The 17,063-nt window shown below is 44.2% G+C and overlaps 1 protein-coding gene across 1 annotated transcript in view; it reads left to right on the top strand.

Annotated features, from left to right (window-relative positions):
• insc (INSC spindle orientation adaptor protein) overlaps nucleotides 1–17,063 on the top strand; it is a 118,829-nt gene that overhangs the window by 12,603 nt on the left and 89,163 nt on the right. The window lies entirely within an intron of this gene.

Below are 17,063 nucleotides of genomic sequence, written 5' to 3'. Positions count from 1 at the left end.
TCTTTTACCTAATATTTTTTCCAGCTTGTTTACTTTTCATAATTTTATGTACAGTGGTTAGGTTTTGGGATGAGGTTAAGGAATCTAAAATATTTAAATAAAACTGTAAAAATGTAACTGTATCAATATATTTATGATATAACGGACTTGTTTTACATTTTTGTATCTGTAATACTGCTCATGTCATCATATCCATGTTGTGCATCTAGCCATATATATATATATATATATATATACACTCACCTAAAGGATTATTAGGAACACCTGTTCAATTTCTCATTAATGCAATTATCTAATCAACCAATCACATGGCAGTTGCTTCAATGCATTTAGGGGTGTGGTCCTGGTCAAGACAATCTCCTGAACTCCAAACTGAATGTCAGAATGGGAAAGAAAGGTGATTTAAGCAATTTTGAGCGTGGCATGGTTGTTGGTGCCAGACGGGCCGGTCTGAGTATTTCACAATCTGCTCAGTTACTGGGATTTTCACGCACAACCATTTCTAGGGTTTACAAAGAATGGTGTGAAAAGGGAAAAACATCCAGTATGCGGCAGTCCTGTGGGCGAAAATGCCTTGTTGATGCTAGAGGTCAGAGGAGAATAAGCCGACTGATTCAAGCTGATAGAAGAGCAACTTTGACTGAAATAACAACTCGTTACAACCGAGGTATGCAGCAAAGCATTTGTGAAGCCACAACACGCACAACCTTGAGGCGGATGGGCTACAACAGCAGAAGACCCCACCGGGTACCACTCATCTCCACTACAAATAGGAAAAAGAGGCTACAATTTGCACGAGCTCACCAAAATTGGACGGTTGAAGACTGGAAAAATGTTGCCTGGTCTGATGAGTCTCGATTTCTGTTGAGACATTCAGATGGTAGAGTCAGAATTTGGCGTAAACAGAATGAGAACATGGATCCATCATGCCTTGTTACCACTGTGCAGGCTGGTGGTGGTGGTGTAATGGTGTGGGGGATGTTTTCTTGGCACACTTTCAGCCCCCACTCTTCCCATGGTCTGGCGACCCATCTGACGTACCATCTGTCGATCACTGGTTCCGAAAGATCGAGAGGGTCTGGGACGCAGCTCACCACCAACTACAGAGAGCTTTACGCCAGCGCAAGATGACAGCCGACCTGAGACGATCCACAGCTCCTTCCTATCAACTGGGACAAAAGGTTTGGCTGTCGACAAGAGATATTCGGACGCGCATGCCCTGTAGAAAGCTCAGTCCCAGATACATTGGCCCCTTTACCAGCAGAATCAGAATCAGAATCAGAATCAGAAAGAGCTTTATTGCCAAGTGTGTTTGCACACACAAGGAATTTGTCTTGGTGTTATGAGCTTCCAGTACAGAAAGTACAAACATAGTGCAGACAACATATAATTAAGGTGATAAAGAACACTAATGAAGAGAATATACAATAATTAAGAATAACAATAGTAATAAAAATAAAAATATACAGAAAAGAGACATGACCATAGACAGAACTGTGAATGTGCATGTGTCCTATGTACAGATGACGGTTTGATGGGTTATTTACAGATGTACAGTACCGGGGTGTGTTATGTGTTGTTCAGGTGGGATACGGCCAGGGGGAAAAAACTGTTCTTGTGTCTGGCTGTTCTGGTGCTCAGTGATCTGTAGCGCCGGCCAGAGGGCAACAGTACAAAGAGAGAGTGAGCTGGGTGTGAGGGGTCCAGAGTGACTTTCTTAGCCCTTTTCCTCACTCTGGAGGTGTAAAGTTCTTGGAGGCTGGGCAGAGGGGCACCGATAATCCTCTCAGCAGTCCTAACTGTCCGTTGTAGTCTTCTGATGTCTGTTTTGGTAGCTGAACCAAACCAAACAGTTATAGAAGAACATAGGACAGACTCGATGATTGCAGAGTAGAACTGTTTCAGCAGCCCCTGAGGCAGGTTGAACTTCCTTAGCTGGCGGAGGAAATACAGCCTCTGCTGGGCCTTTTTCGCAATAGAGTCAATGTGATTGTCCCACTTCAGGTCCTGGGAGATGGTGGTGCCCAGGAATCTGAATGACTCTACTGAAGTCACAGTGCTGTTCATGATGGTGAGTGGGGGGAGAGCAGGGGGGTTTCTCCTGAAGTCCACTATCATCTCCACAGTTTTGAGCGTGTTCAGCTCCAGGTTGTTAAGGCTGCACCAGACAGCCAGCTGCTCAACCTCCTGTCTGTAAGCAGACTCGTCACCGTCCTTGATGAGGCCTATGACTGTAGTGTCGTCCGCAAACTTCAGGAGCTTGACAGAGGGGTCCTTTGATGTGCAGTCATTCGTGTAGAGCGAGAAGAGCAGTGGGGAGAGAACGCAACCCTGAGGGGCGCCAGTGCTGATGGTGAGAGTCCTGGATGTGAGTTTGCCCAGCCTCACTAGCTGCTGCCTGTCTGTCAGGAAGCTGGTGATCCACTGACAGATGGAGGAGGGCACAGAGAGCTGTCTCAGTTTGTCTGAGAGAAGGTCAGGTATGATGGTATTGAAGGCCGAGCTGAAGTCCACAAATAAGATCCTTGCATAATTCCCAGGTTTGTCGAGGTGTTGCAGGATGTAATGCAGTCCCATATTGACAGCGTCATCCACAGACCTGTTTGCTCTGTAGGCAAACTGAAGAGGATCCAGCAAGGGTCTAGTGATGTCCTTCAGGTAGGCCAGGACCAGTCTCTCAAGTGACTTCATGACCACAGACGTGAGTGCGACAGGTCTGTAGTCATTAAGTCCAGTGATTTTGGGCTTTTTGGGGACGGGAATGATGGTGGAGCGTTTGAAGCAGCGGGGAACTTCACACAGCTCCAGAGATCTGTTGAAGATTTGTGTAAAGATGGGGGCCAATTGGTCAGCACAGACTTTTAGACAGGCAGGTGAAATACCGTCTGGTCCTGAAGCTTTCCTAGATTTCTGTTTTCTGAAGACCCGGTTCACATCCTCTACACAGACTTTAAACGCAGGTAGAATGGTGGGGGAGGGAGTAAGGGGGGTTGCAGGGGGGGAAGGTGAATGTGTGAAGTGCAGATCAGAGCGGGTGTTGGGTGTCAGTCTGGCCTTTTCAAATCTGCAGTAGAACACATTGAGATCGTCAGCCAGTTGTTGATTCTCCACAGACTGTGGGGGTGGTGTCTTGTACATGGTGATGTTCCTCAGACCAGTCCATACCGACGCCGGATCGTTGGCTGAAAGTTCTTTTTTCAACTTCTCAGAGTAGTTCTTTTTAGCCACTCTGATCTCCTTTGTTAGTCTGTTCCTGGCCTGGTTATACAAGATTTTATCCCCACTTCTGTAAGCGTCCTCTTTGGCCTGACGAAGTTGTTTGAGTTTCCCAGTAAACCACGGTTTATCATTATTGAATGATAAGAATGTCCTGGTGGGGATGCATATATCCTCACAGAAACTGATATATGATGTTACAGTCTCTGTGAGTTCATCCAGATCGGTGGCAGCGGTTTCAAAAACACTCCAATCAGTGAGGTCAAAACAAGCTTTTAAATCTTGCTCTGCTTCATTAGTCCATCTCTTAACAGTTCTTAATACAGGCTTCGAAGATTTGAGTTTTTGCCTATAGGTCGGTATGAGATGAACCAAACAGTGATCAGAGAGCCCCAGAGCTGCCCGTGGGACAGAGTGATATGCATCTTTAATTATTGTGTAACAATGATCCAATATATTACTGTCTCTGGTGGGACATGTAACGTGCTGTCTGTATTTTGGCAGTTCGCGGGAGAGATTTGCTTTATTAAAATCTCCAAGAATGATTAAAAAAGAGTCCGGGTACCTTTGCTCTGTTTCAGATATTTGTTCAGCCAGCTGCTGCATCGCGGCGCTCACGCACGCGTCCGGAGGCACGTACACATTCACGAGAATGAAGGAGGAAAACTCGCGGGGTGAATAGAACGGCTTACAGTTTATGAAGAAGGCCTCCAAATTAGGAGAACACATCTTCTTCAGAGTTGTTACATCTGAACACCAACCTTCATTTATGTAGAAACATAGTCCACCACCTCTCGTTTTCCCCGTTAGCTCCGTGATGCGGTCTGATCTGAACAGCTGATATCCCGGCAAATGAAGCATGTTATCCGGGATGTTTTCACTCAGCCAGGTTTCAGTGAAGCACAATGCAGCAGAGTTTGTAAAGTCCTTATTTGTGTGGGTGAGGAGACGTAGTTCATCCATTTTGTTAGGAAGGGATCGGAGATTCGCTAGATGAATGCTTGGGAGCGCAGTTCGGAAGCCGCGTTCGCGGAGTTTAACCAGCGCGCCGGCGCGCTTCCCTCTTTTCCGTCTGAGCGCGCGTTTGACTAGGACCGCTGCCCCTCCGACCAATACATCCAACAAAGCGTCTGAATAATCAAAAACCGGAAAAAAATTGTCCGGTGTGTGTTGCCTTATGTCCAGTAGTTCGTCTCTGGTAAAACTGACAGTAGGAGAATAACTAAACACAGAACAAACAAACAAAAACAACAAAAGTACGGGAGCGTTCCACACCACAGCAGCCATACTCGGCGCCATCATTCCTTAGTGCCAATTGGGCATCGTTTAAATGCCACGGCCTACCTGAGCATTGTTTCTGACCATGTCCATCCCTTTATGACCACCATGTACCCATCCTCTGATGGCTACTTCCAGCAGGATAATGCACCATGTCACAAAGCTCAAATCATTTCAAATTGGCTTCTTGAACATGACAATGAGTTCACTGTACTAAAATGGCCCCCACAGTCACCAGATCTCAACCCAATAGAGCATCTTTGGGATGTGGTGGAACGGGAGCTTCGTGCCCTGGATGTGCATCCCACAAATCTCCATCAACTGCAAGATGCTATCCTATCAATATGGGCCAACATTTCTAAAGAATGCTTTCAGCACCTTGTTGGATCAATGCCACGTAGAATTAAGGCAGTTCTGAAGGCGAAAGGGGGTCAAACACAGTATTAGTATGGTGTTCCTAATAATCCTTTAGGTGAGTGTATATATATATTACCTGTAAATGTTATGTGGGAATACCTACATAAACCAGTGAAAGCAGGCTGGTCCAGTCAGTCATGTCTCAGCAGTTGAATATGTCGCATCGACGAGGTCTACTGAAGCACGTCCTCTTACTGAGAGCTGATTAACCATCCTGTTCTCCACAGGCCTCAGAGCCTCTCAGCCGTACAAGGTCATAACAGCTTCTCCAGAAGCATCACCACATGCAGCTCTGCATTTATTCTGCTTCACCTTCCATCTGTTTGACAGACATCTTTGTTGAGTTTTCATTATTTGCTATTCTGTCCTGTCGTTGACAATTGAGTACATGCACTCATGCACAAATAATACTGTGGAAGTGTTTAGTTGATGGGTCACCAGTGTTTTGCATGATGGACGCAGTGATTATGTAACAGAGTGAGCAGCACCTGCCCTCTGTACAGCATTTGCCTGAAAATATATTACTGTGACTGTCAGTTCTTGAAAGGAATGACTCATTTCCATTTGACCATTGAATTAATTCATTTAGCATACAAGAAGTCCTGGGTAATTTGTTATAGCACAGGTGCCACAGACACGTGTTTATATCCCTTTAGAAAAAAACAAACATATGCTGGTTAGGTAAAACCTGAATTCCCGGAAATGTTGGGACATTTTTTAAATTTGAATAAAATGAAAACTAAAACACTTTAAAAACATGTGAGCCAATATTTTATTCACAATAGAACACAGAGAACTTAACAAATGTTTAAACGAATAAATTTTATACTTTTATCCACTAAATGAGCTCATTTCAAATTTGATGCCTTCTACAGGTCTCAAAAAAGTTGTCACAGGGGCAACAAAGGGTTGAAAAAGCAAGACATTTTGAACAGATTCAGCTGGGAGAACATCTAGCAACTAATTAAGTTAACTGAAATCAGGTCTGTAACAGGATTAGCTATAAAAGGAACATGTTAGAGAGGCAGAGTCTCTCAGAAGTAAAGATGGGTAGAGGCTCTCCAATCTGTGAAAGAGTGTGTAAAAAGATTGTGGAATATTCAACATAAAATTGTAAAGGCTTTGCAAATCTACAGTGCATAACATCATCAAAAGATTCAGAGAAACTGGAGAAATCTCTGTGTGGAAGGGACAAGGCCTAAGACCTTTGTTGGATACCTGTGGTCTTCGGGCCCTCTGAGGACACTGCATCACTCATCGGCATGATTCTGTCATTGACATTACTAAATGGGCCCAGGTATACTTCCAGAAACCACTGTCGGTAAACACAATCCGCCGTGCCATCTGCAGATGCCAACTAAAGCTCTATAATGCAAAAAGGAAGCCATATGTGAACATGGTACAGAAGCGCCGTGGGCCAAGGCTCATTTAAAATGGTCTGTTTCAAAGTGTTCTATGGTCAGACGAGTCCAAATTTGACATTCTTGTTGGAAATCACAAATGCTGTGTCCTCTAAAGAGGAGAGAGACCTTTCAGCGTGTTATCAGCATTCAGTTCAAAAGCCAGCATCTCTGATGGTATGGGGGTGCATAAGTGCATAAGGTATGGACAGCTTGCCTGTTTTGGAAGGCTCTATGAATGCTGAAAGATATATAAAGGCTTTAGAGCAGCATATGCTCCCCTCCAGATGATGTGTATTTCAGCAGGACAATGCAAAAACACATACTGCAGCTATTACAACAGCATGGCTTCGTAGTAGAAGAGTCTGGGTTTGAGCTGGTTTAAGCTGGTCCTGAGCTGGTCCTGAGCAGGAGCTAGTTGCTGAGGACCAGTTTAGGACCAGCACATGACCAGCTTAAACCAGCTCATGACCATCTTATAACCAGCTCAGGACCAGCTTAAACCAGCTCATGACTATCTTATAACCAGTTTATAACCAGCTCAGGACCAGCTTAAACCAGTTAATGACCAGTTTATAACCAGCTCAGGACCAGCTTAAACCAGTTAATGACCAGTTTAGGACCAGGACATGACCATCTTTTAACCAGCTCTGGACTAGCATAAACCAACTCAAACCAGCTGGCATGCTTCAGAACATACCTAACCAGAATTTTATTCAACAGGGATGTGTTCATTTTGAAACAGTTTTCACATTTACTTCCTTCTGCCACTGTTCAGACATCTTGATTAAAACTTCTTCAGAGCTTGGAGTTACAGACAATTAATCACTCTTACTCTTATGACATCTGCCATCCAATCAGAGTAGAGAATTCAGCCTATGAATATTTGATTGTTTACAGAAGCCCTGTTGTCTTTTGTTTAGCCGATTCCATCTCTTTAGATCTGTGGGGAGCTCCAGTCAATTGCTCAATAAGACCATATGTGCCTACATGGGATATCCCTACAGACAGAATCCACAGGCTTTTGATGTAATGATGGCAGAAATAAGGCAATTCATCATGGCACAGATGATAACTGATTAAACAGATTAAAGATAGTTTTTAAATAAATCTTGAATCATAAAGGTATTTTGCTAACAGAGAAGGTCATTCAGTGATAACGTGGTCAGATATCTCAGGAATGAGCTACATTTAGTCTGCTCCTCACGTTAAGATCTTTTTGCTCTCACGATTTAAAGGAAGAGAAAAAAAGGCACTGATTACATCCATGCGAGCTCTTCATTCTCTACTCTTACAGACAGCTGTGTTTTCTGCAAATGCTTGATGTTGTGTTTTTGTGATAATATATCTTTTGTGACTTGAATGCTACTGTGGAATTTCAGTCAACCCACTTACTAGTGCTGGAATGCAGGAGCAATGACAATGAACAATGAAGAATAAGATCATAGCTGGAAAAGCGTACCTGGTTTAGATCGTGAGCACTTGGCCTGCTCTTTCATCAGCTTCTTCTTTCTGTGTAGCAGTGTCAGATTTGAGTTTTACAGAATAGACTGAGAGTAGACAATAGACTGTGTTTGGAAACACTCTTGCAGCTCTGGGGATGATTTTAAGGGTGTGTGAGATTTAAAACACACAGCATTGAAATATCTTTACTAAGTAACTAAGCATCATGTTGTTCAAAGCTATAAGATCAGAGGGGTTTATTTGTAATGCACATCTTAAAAGTGCTTTACAAACAAACATGCCAAAATGTAGATAATATAATTGAAAATTGTAATTTAACCCTAATCGGTTATTTTTTACTGATTTCATTTATATTCTTACTACTCTCTTTTTAAAAACATTTAGGAGGGTTAAAATAACCAAAAGATACTTTTAGAAAAACCTGTCCCCTATGAGAGAAGACGTTTAGGTCTATAATCTACAAGCATATCTGTAATATGTTGCTCTTTCAGTCTGTAGAAGAAAAAAACGTCTCGGGTTACGTATGTAACCCTGGTTCCCTGAAGGGAACGAGACGCTGCGTCGTAAGCGCTAGGGGAACGCCTCCAGCGTGACCGTGCTCTGAACCAGAGTGTAATCTGTCCAATGGATGGGCGAGACGTCATAGGCAGGTGACGTCACCGACTGGGAAGCATAAAAGTACGTGTCCGGCGTTTGCTTCTAGGAATGAAGCAACCGCACGCAGGGATATAGGAAGTATGGCCTCGAGACGCAGCGTCTCGTTCCCTTCAGGGAACCAGGGTTACATACGTAACCCGAGACGTTCCCTTCCAGGAACTAGAGCTGCGTCGAAAGAGCTAGGGGAACAAGATGCCCACGCCACCAGACTTCCAAGTACCTGCCCTGTGTGTATCACTAGGAGCACAGCGAGGGCGAAAGAACAGAAGAGCCCAGAGTGGCCCTAAGATCAAGGTCATAGAACCGAACAAAGGTGAGGGGCGTGGACCAACCCGCAGCATTGCAGATATCCTGCATCATAACCCCTGCCAGAAAGGCCTTGGAGGCCGCCATACTCCTGGTGGAATGGGTTTTAACCCCCATAGGCGAGGGAAGACCAGAGGATTCATAAGCAGAGAAATAGTATCCACAATCCACCGACTAGGGGTCTGCTTAGAAGCAGGCAGACCCTGTTTGGCACATACAATTAAGCTTCTGGTCGGGCTCCCCAAAGGGAGGAGGACTGAAGGCCTGCAGCATGACAGGCCGTGGTATAAAAGAGGAGACCTAGGAAATAACCTGCTCGAGGGTAAAAAACGCTTTGGCCAGACCAGGGACAAAGACGAGATAAGAAGGGGCCATGAAGGGCCTGCAAATCCCCACTCTCTTAACCTGTTAACGTTTACCAGAGCGACGGCGCACTGAAGCGGTTTTTCCCCACTAGTTTAATGTTTATGAATGAATTTAACGTGAAAGAATATCATTAATCTTGACAAACTATATATCATTCTGAAGGTCTAAGCCTCAAGCATCAACAACAGATTGCTGTTTTCCGATGGAAAGCTTGTAAGGAATGTATTTGCTACATTTGTGTAAGCAGTACACATCAAAACATGCAGAATAAGAAAGCAGTACGTACCATTATCATTGTAATAACGAGTAACAAACGCGTCCACTGCTGAAATCCCAGTTTAGTTAGAGAGTTAAGGGTCCACAGAACAACATCCCAGTGAGCACTTTTAGTCCAGCGAAACAATAACATTGTAATAAGGATGAATATTCCTTTGTTTACATTTCATTTCTTCGGGAGAGTTATTGTTCGCGTCCGTTATGGAATAAATTACGTTCAAAAACAGCGTCTTGGTGGTAAAATCAACAACACGGTGCTGTAGCATACAGTTTTACAAACAGAATGAGATCATCCATGGAAAAAAAGTCTCAGAAAAGCGGAATATTGTTTATTTGAATTTGGCACTCTCTCCTGCCAGCGCGTGACGCACGCTGTGACACAGCTGTCATCTGAGCGGGGCGTAATTTAGCGATCTGCTTTTTACATAAAATTTTTTTTTTTTTCTTCTACATTTTTTATATGTGTGTGTGGGGAATGTGGCCGTATCTGCATGATTATCATATGTATGGAAGCACATCAGCGTGTTTATTACCGACTCTATGACGGTTATCATTGTGATTCAATGATCAGCTATTATTGATTATATGGCCCATCTGTAGGATTATCATCTGTATGGACGCACATCAGCGTGTGATTACTGTCTGTATGACCATGTCTGCCAATATCACTTCATGTCTGGCAATCAGAATACTTCAGTATACATACTATATACAAAGCATTTTTTTCTATTTTTTTTTCTTTTTTATTACTCAAATAATTATTTTTGTATTTTTTAGTGCTCAAATAAATCACTTATATGATGTCTAAAATTCTGTCTATTATTTTATAATTGAAAAACTATGCAGGAATATGTATAATGACTAAAATAGTTTGTATAATTCTGCAATCCATTTGGTGGTTATTTTTCCTCAAACAGGGGGGCTGGGAGGACTATAAATAGTTTCAGAAAAAATATTGCAGGAATCTCATTTTTCATGGTATCTTCTTCAAATTTGAAATATAAACTCATGAGACATGTGGCTTTCAATCCATTACTTTTCGGGATTGCTCCAGAACTTATTTCATGTATTTGTATATGAAATAAAAAAACATTCAGTGTGGAAAAACATTTTTCAAGGCACGCCAGTGTCTATAACTTTTTATCTTTTTGAGCATTATCAACTCTGGATGATGGATAGTAAAGCCTAGAGTGTCTTCTTTCCAAAGATACCTAATTTGTTTGTGTAGCACACTTTGTCAGGAACTGTTACCGTTTTAATTTAGGTAGGTTATTTTCAGATATCGCCAAAAGGAAGTCTCAAAGTGAGAATGTGATCAAAAATCTCTTCAATAGGCTCAAATGGAGGTTACAGAGAGCTTCTAAAACCACAGCCAGGTCCCCGTAGGGATACGTCGTACAGGAGGCCTCAGCCTCAGCCACATAAACCTTCAGGGTGGAGTGAGTTACCCCTGCGGAGAAACGGGCCTGCCGGACCTCCAGGACTGTACCAAACGGGCAGTTAACTGGGTCAAAGTGGCGGTCTCCGCACCAAGAATTGAAATATTTTCACTTCAGGGCATACAGTTTCCTCGTAGAGGGAGCTCTGGATTGGAAGATGGTCTCAGCAACCTCGGTTGAGAGACCGGAAGCTATGAGCTGCGCCCCCTCAGAGGCCACAGCCACAGCTTCCACAACTCCGGGCGGGGGTGAAGGATAGTGCCCCCTGCCTGTGAGAGGAGATCTCTCCTGATGGGAATCTCCCACGGAGAGCCGTCGAGGAGAGAAATCAGGTCCGAGAACCATACTCAGCCTGGCCAGAACGGTGCTACCAAAAGTAGGCTGATCTCGTCCTGGCGCATTCTCGCCAGAACTCCCGGGAGCAGAGCGGTGCGCACCAACACATGGTGATCTCTTAGGTCTGGGAGAAAGTGCTTGACTGCACGAAACACGACCAACATCTCCAAACAATTGATAATGCCATGTGAGATGGCGACCACTCCACAGACCGCGGGCAGGGTGGCCACTCATGACCGCTCCCCAACCGGTGAAGGATGCGTCCGTCGCTAGCATTATGCAGCGTCAAGAAGCTCCCAGCACCGGGCCCTGAGACAAGAACCAAGCTTGGCTCAACATGTCTAAGGCACGTAGGCATCGCCGCGTGACCTTGATCATGCGAAGTGGATTTCCCCTCGGGGAGAACCACTTGGTCTTGAGCCACCACTGTAGGGGTCTCATGTACAGCAGGTCTCATGTACAGCACGACCAACATCTCCAAACAATTGATAATGCCATGTGAGATGGCGACCACTCCACAGACCGCGGGCAGGGTGGCCACTCATGACCGCTCCCCAACCGGTGAAGGATGCGTCCGTCGCTAGCATTATGCAGCGTCAAGAAGCTCCCAGCACCGGGCCCTGAGACAAGAACCAAGCTTGGCTCAACATGTCTAAGGCACGTAGGCATCGCCGCGTGACCTTGATCATGCGAAGCGGATTTCCCCTCGGGGAGAACCCCTTGGTCTTGAGCCACCACTGTAGGGGTCTCATGTACAGCAGGCCAAAAGTTATCACGTTGGACGCAGCTGCCATGAGCCCCAGCAGTTCTGAAACTGCTTGACAGTGAGTGACTGGCCCTATTTCACTCTCTTGACTGAGGTGAGGATCGACTCGATCCGAGCAGGAGACATACGTGCCTGCATCGTGGTTGAATCCCACACCATGCCTAGATAAGTGGTTTTCTATACTGGAGAAAGCACACTTTCTTGGCGTTCAGTCTCAACCCCTTCATGTGTGCGAGAATGACATCTCGATGCCGAATCGCCACCTGCTCTGATCGAGCTAGAATCAACCAATCATTGATGTAAAAGTGCGAGGTGAGAGTGCAAGGCCAACGGGAAGAACCCGATATTGGTAAGCTTTGCCCCCCAAAACCTCAGGGACTTCCCGTGAGAGGGAAGGATGGAGACGTGAAATATGCGTCCTTAGATCCATCGTGACATACCAGTCCTCAGACTTGGCCTGAGACACGACTGATGAGTGTAAGCACCCTGAACTTCAGTCACATGACTGAGCGGTTCAACTGACGCAGATCTACCATCCTTCTTTGGAACCTGGACTCTCTTCCGTGAGGTGGGACCACCTCGATGGCCTCCTCCCTCAAGAGAGTGTCTACTTCCTGTTCCATGATCAGAGCCCGTGGGAATCACCCCGTTGAAAGGCGGTGGCGGAGTGCCGAACTGAATACAAAGGCCTTTCTCTACAGTACGCAGGACCCAATGAGATCCATTTGGCAGTAGTTTCCATGCTGCCTAAATGGTCTACTAAGGCAACCAGTCTCTCGAGACAGGCCTCTGATGTACCCAGAGCTGCTGGCTCGGTGCCCTGAAGCGGAGGACCGGCAGGAGACGGCCAAACCAGGAGCTCTAGAGACCCCCGCAGGGGTGGCGAGCTTCTCAGCTCCGCTAGACTTCGGGGCGGAAGAAACAGAGAACATCGCTCGCTGGAGCCAGCTGCGCCCTGGAACACTGGCAGGGTTGGCAGACTGATCTCCCGAGGGCACTGGGGGGAGACGGACACCGCTGAAACGCCACCGCTTGTCTACGAGCGTCCTGGTACCTGTTGACGACGTAATTGACGGCGTCGCCAAACAGGCCAGAAGGCGCAAACGGGGCGCCCATGAGAAAGACCCTATCTTCTCCTCATATCAGATAGGGTCAACCATAGACAGCGTTTCTAGGGAGCTCAGAGATCAGCTTATATTTCAATCAAATTGAGCCCCTATCCCTCATCCAGCTCTCTAAGCAGGTACGTCAGCTTGGTGCGCCTGTAACACTGCCATGGTGTGCAGACACGCACCAGCCTGACCTGCAGCTGCGAGCCTTCAGAGACAATGCCACGCAAGGGAACAGATAGCTTGCGAGCATCTGTTCCACTCAGGCATCGCTTCTGATATGAATGAGAAATGCACGCGTCGCCTCGGCAACATGCGCTGCAACAGCGAGCTCTCACTCAAAGGGGGAGAGCGCTAGATCTGGGGAATGCAGGAGGAGATAGGGCGAACCTGTCTCCAACCCGTTCGCCAGATCCATGTTGCAATCCCCGCAATCTCACTCGCCGCCGTGCCTCAGCAGCGACGGGAATGCAAGCTGTACAGTGGGGAGAAGCACAATCAGACCCTTTTTTTTTTTTTAGAGCTGACTGCGCGCCGTTCTCATTCATAATATGCTTGTGCAAACACTGTTTCATAGACACGTCCACCTCCTCGGAGGAAGACAGGTCTTAGGGAAGGGAAGAAGATAGGGGCTCGCCCGTCTTCATTCCATACTAGTGATAGCTAATTTCAGAGAGCAAGCACAAAACGGGCAGTCAGCTCCCTCGAGAGCTGAATCTGCGTGCTCTGCTCTCAAGCAGACCACAGACTGCGTGTATCCCCAGCAGTGATATAACGTGTGTAGGGAGGAACACACAGCCCGTAATGCGATCTGCTATCGCCCAAGTGCTTGCACATATTGCTGGAGCCAAATTCAAGTGATTGTGCTAGGACAAACAACACTAAATATGACTCACAACACAAATCGACAAAAACCAAACGCCGGCTCCACCGCACGTGCTTTTATGCTTCCCGGTCGGTGATGTCACCCGCCTATGACGTCTCGCCCATCCATTGGACAGATTACACTCTGGTTCAGAGCGCGGTCACGCTGGAGGTGTTCCCCTAGCGCTTTCGACGCAGCTCGAGTTCCTGGAAGGGAACACTTAATTTCGCTTGATAGCCACCTGACATCTGTGCAGCATTTCATTCTTTTTTTTTATTTACTGTTTAATGGACTTTTCTGGGAGGCCAGTTACTGTAAGAAGTTACCCTACTTGTAATGAATACATGATTTTGGTCCTCTTTGTTTAAAACATCTAACTCTTGCTGTATTTCCAAGATGATAATAAGCTGATATCATCACTGATTTTGTATGGCTGCTATAAAATAGTCTAAAATGATTCCAGAGCACTTAACCAGTCTGCTGTAGTATTTATAGAAAGGCACAGCTTTCATCACAAATACCCTGTTGGATGATAAAATATTTGAGAAACTGAAATTGTATTTTGGACTAAAGAGTGAAAAATCTGTTTCTGCAAGAACTAAGTTACTACTTTCTCTTTTTTATTCTGTAACATGTACACCTTCATTAAAAATGATGCCTAAATCCCACTATTACATTAGTCACCACAATATCAAATCACTTGATTCCAGGGAAATTGGCTCTTATAGTGAAATGATGAGATCATTTTCAATGGCACTTGACATGTCACTTAAGTGAATGCTAATGGTCATTGACATGCTTGACTTGTCTACTTCAATTTGTATGTTCATGTTGTAGGTGGTTTTAATGACAGCTCTTGAGAAAGAAAAAGACAGGGAGCCTTTCAATGGAAACATTAAAACTGACAATGTAGGCCGAAGTAGAACGTCTTTGTTCTGGCCCTGCATTTAGATCGAGTTTTATTCACCAAGTGGATTTAGCAAGGAATTAGATGTGGTTTCCAGGAGCTGTGGGTGCATACATCTATCCATCGGTTTGCTTTGTTCAGGGGCACCTCAGATGTGGATAAAAGAAAGTGCTGGTCATTCACTTACCCCACCAACATTTCATGCCAGGTTATGAGTCCAACTCTTTAACCATTAGGCCACAATTGCCTTTTGACAGTTCATTTTTAGTCACTGGGTATAGGATTGTGACACCACTGTTATGATGGTCTGTGTCTGTGTCTGCGCCGTGTCTTCATGTTTCTGGCATGGTGTCTGGACACTTCTGTGGATCTGATTTCAGTATATCAGGATCCAGACACTCACGCTCCATGTTGTTTGTCGTCATCCGTGTATTTTACGGACTTTTCATGAGACAGCATTATTCATACTCCAAAATCATAGATACCATCTTCCAGCATAGATGCGTAAACTATAAACTGTCCTGATGCAGGATGTCATTAAATAAATCAGAAGAGAGCACAGGCTTCCACGGTTAGCAACTTGTGTAAATTGAATTATGTAAATGGGATACATCAATAAATAACATGGAATAAGCACTAAAGCTTACTGACTCACTGGATGGCATTCTGCCAGTAAATCAGAAGATAAGACATATTCTTTTGGCAGTGTAATAAAATTACTATGGAGGAGAGGACAGGACGAGAATAGAACCTCTTCAATTTAGATCAATGTTGGGAGATGAATCTGGACAGAGTCTCTCAACCACACTAATATCACTGAAACCGTGACGCTGTGGGAAATATACCACTCATTGCAAAATCTGTATTTTTACCAACAAGACATAGCAGATGTAAACAAAACAGTGTTAATAACACAACATTAACCAGACTTGGGAAGAGCGTTACAATTACATAACTTACCCACACATGGAGTAACGCAAGACTAGAAGCGGCCATATATACTGGCACAGTCTGATGTCCAGCTGCATGGACTGATGCTGCTCCCTTGGCTGATGAGAACAGATGCTCTGTTGCCTCTCAGAGGCCACCTGGCTGCCATCAGTCCCAGCACTAAAGTGTCCTGGCCTCCGTCATTATCTGTGGGGCTCAACTGATTGGGGAAATGGGCGCTGCAGGGCTTGTATGGGGTTAGAAATATTTCATATTTGCAATAATGATCCACAAATAAATTTCACAAAAATTCACAGAAAAACAGAAACAAATATATGTGACCCTTGCAGGCAAAATGAGTGTGAATGGGCATATAGACTAATTTTGAGCTACAGGCAAAAAATAGAGAAAAATTATTATTTTTATTTGAATTTGAGGTTTTCAAAAAAATGAGTTCATTAAGCCCTCATCTAACAATCCCAATGCTCCAAATAGTAATCAAACATCTAAAATTATCTTTATTTGTAAATTTTCTGACATTCCAGATAAATATACACATATACACAGAAGTACAGTATTTAAGAGTTCACACAAACATAATCTGTTAAGTGGATGTCTGGGGAACTGTTATATGACATCCATGCATTACAGTAGGTCTTAATATACAGTATAGTCTGTCTGTCGCATTAATGCAAATCAAACGACACAAGAAGAGCTGCTCTTGATTTAACTGCTTTTGTAGTTTTAATAATGAAATTATTTGTAATGAATTCACTAAAGGATTTTTTTACATTTGATTATGTTTTTCTTGAATGCTTTTGTTTAAATGTAAAATGAAAAAGGTAATGTATTATTTGTTTCTTATATTTATTCTACTGTTGTTTTTACATGTTCTTATTTATAATAACAAAGATAAAATAAAAAAAAAAACAGCTACATTGTGATAATTAATTGGAACTGGAGGAAAAGATGCAACATTGCTAGCTGATTTTGCTTTGTAACCTTCAGAAAACTTTGTCTTTTTCTCAAAACTGACTTTGCTGACTCTATCGACTTCAAACAGGTGTTGCTCAGTCCTTTATTTGTCTGATTCCAACAAATTATACATCATTTTAAAGGTCTGTTAATGGAGATTTTTGAAAATGTGATCATTGCGACTCATTTTGCCAGCACAGGTCATACAATGTTAGGACTCTCAGGGCTTTGTGCATATCTGGTTTCTGTCATGGTGTGGCCCACCCTTCATTCCTCCTGTGGAATTTATTTGTATAGTCCAAATACACAGTGTCACTCACTGATGCATTAATCACTTATCAAACCACTACCAGAAT

Source organism: Barbus barbus, assembly GCF_936440315.1.
Source record: "Barbus barbus genome assembly, chromosome: 50".
Lineage (NCBI taxonomy): Eukaryota > Metazoa > Chordata > Actinopteri > Cypriniformes > Cyprinidae > Barbus > Barbus barbus.
This window is presented reverse-complemented; position numbering and strand designations above follow the sequence as displayed.